This window comes from Cololabis saira, chromosome 20 (genome assembly GCF_033807715.1).
Source record: "Cololabis saira isolate AMF1-May2022 chromosome 20, fColSai1.1, whole genome shotgun sequence".
Classification (NCBI taxonomy): domain Eukaryota; kingdom Metazoa; phylum Chordata; class Actinopteri; order Beloniformes; family Belonidae; genus Cololabis; species Cololabis saira.
This window is the reverse complement of record NC_084606.1, coordinates 4,906,670-4,908,751: the sequence shown is the minus strand read 5'-3', so window position 1 is coordinate 4,908,751 and position 2,082 is coordinate 4,906,670. Positions and strand designations below refer to the sequence as shown.

The window sequence follows — 2,082 nt, the reverse complement described above, 5'->3', positions numbered from 1 at the left end:
TTTGGAAAGTTTATCATGTACTTTGCAGTCAGGAAATGTACCACTCACATAATCATTAAGAGGAAAATAGGTTACTATAAGAAGATAAATCTCTACTCATACTCTATTCTGTGGATAAACAGTTGGCAGTATGGCATATTTAATCACGTGAGAAAACGTAATATGCAACGTTACAGTGAGTGAGTAATAGGAAAGAGTCGTCATGTTTGTTTTAAATAAAGTTAATAAAAAAGTAGTCGCAAAGAGACGGACTTAAGCCTGAATTATGGTTCTGCGTTAAATCGACGCAAGACTACGCCGCAGCCCACGGCGTAAGTAACGCGGCGACGCGCAACGTAAGGTGCGCGTCGCCGCAAACCCTACGCCGTAGCTCTGCGTTGGTGTAACGCGGAACCATAAATCAGCCTTCACAAAGCCTCTCCGCCAGCTCAAAGCCTGCACATTCTCCAAAATGTCACAAACCAAAACCTAATTTCGATTTTTCTCTGAAGCACAAGACAGCTTTACAGCATGTTACAGTTACATGGGTAACATTAAAATATATAGCTTGACTAACGTTACAATTATTGAGATGCAATAAGTTAGATATAACTCCTAATTAACATTACTCACCTCTAAGAGCATATTTGTTCCTACATTTGCAGCATTTTGCGGTGTCCAAGTGTTAGTTTACTTGCTAAAAAAACGTTGCTAGATTGTAGATCAGCCCCCAAGTGTTGGGTGGAAGCTCGGGCTGGTGAGGCCAGGAAAAATGGTACAAGCACTAACGTTCGCTGATATGTTGAAAAGGGATTCCCTACTATGTTTCAGGTTAACGTTATAAATGGCAAAGTCAGAAATAACTAACTGTTATATCTTTTTAGCACTGGTCAAGCTTTTAATTGCTTCAAAGAAAAGGCAAACGACTTGGAGAGGGGAAAAAACTGACTTCGTTGGCTTAATTATGCATGTGTTACATTGCAGTAACGCAAAAACAATATTCAACTGCTACAATAACTTGTAAATTCACGTACAATAATCAATGTTAAACAGGTCTTACCTTGAGGAAAAACAGCAGCCTCTGAAGTGCAGCAGACGTCCACGTGTTGGAAAAAACGCATTAGGTAAAAGTGTAAAATGATTCAAACCTACCGCCTCCCAATGAGTAAAATTAATCAATTTTCTGCATCTTTGATTTTCCTGAGAAAATACAATTAAATTCTACTTTGTGATTCGTAGCTGATTTTATTTAAACAAAAATAAGTAAAATGCAATTCATAAATCATTAAAATTTGTTGAATTCAGCTCACTGTGACTGGTAAATATTAATTAACCCCAATAATAGTTTTTACAATAGAAGATGATTAAAAACCAAAACCACCTAATGAGTAAAATCTATCAATTTTCTGTATTTTTAACTTTACTGAGAAAATGCAATTAAATTCTACTCAGTGGTTCAAAGCTGATTTTATTCAAGAAAAATCAAGTAAAATGAAATGAAAAAATAATTCAAAATTGTTTAATTCAGCTCAATGTGATTCCAAACTACACACACTCAGTATTTTTATGCAGATGTTACTACAGTTATTTAGTAAATATTGCTTAATCCCAATCCCACTTTTTTCAGTGTACCCAGCATGATAATACCGATGGATGATTTTTAATTTTACCGCACCAGGACAACTTATATGAAATCACACATTTATTTCTAACATGAATGATTTGAAGATAGGATTTTTTTTTCGTTACGCCCGCCATTTTCAAAGCATGCAAGTTTCCGTAGTGTAGTGGTTATCACGTTCGCCTAACACGCGAAAGGTCCCCTGTTCGAAACTGGGCGGAAACATGTATTACTGCAATAATATTATTTGGACTTGGAAAATCCCTCTAATCCTCTTGTTGGTGCTCGGCACAGGAAGGTCGACCATCTCTTTCTCGCATTGGGTCTTATGCAGAAATGAATTTCGTTGCAGTTCCACAACTGATTAAAAGCCAGTCATTCCCCATTTACCTAATCTTTAAAATGTCCAACTTTACAGGAAAAAAAGAAACATATTACAGAGATTTTTTACAGGATCTTTTCGTCATGCCCGCCTTTTTCAA

General features: G+C 36.4%; 1 non-coding gene across 1 annotated transcript; it reads left to right on the top strand.

Moving 5' to 3' along the window:
* The first annotated feature begins 1,752 nt into the window (after positions 1 to 1,752).
* Positions 1,753 to 1,825, top strand: trnav-aac (transfer RNA valine (anticodon AAC)). Its single transcript has one exon. It is a non-coding gene; the product is annotated as a tRNA-Val (tRNA).
* Positions 1,826 to 2,082: the final 257 nt, after the last annotated feature.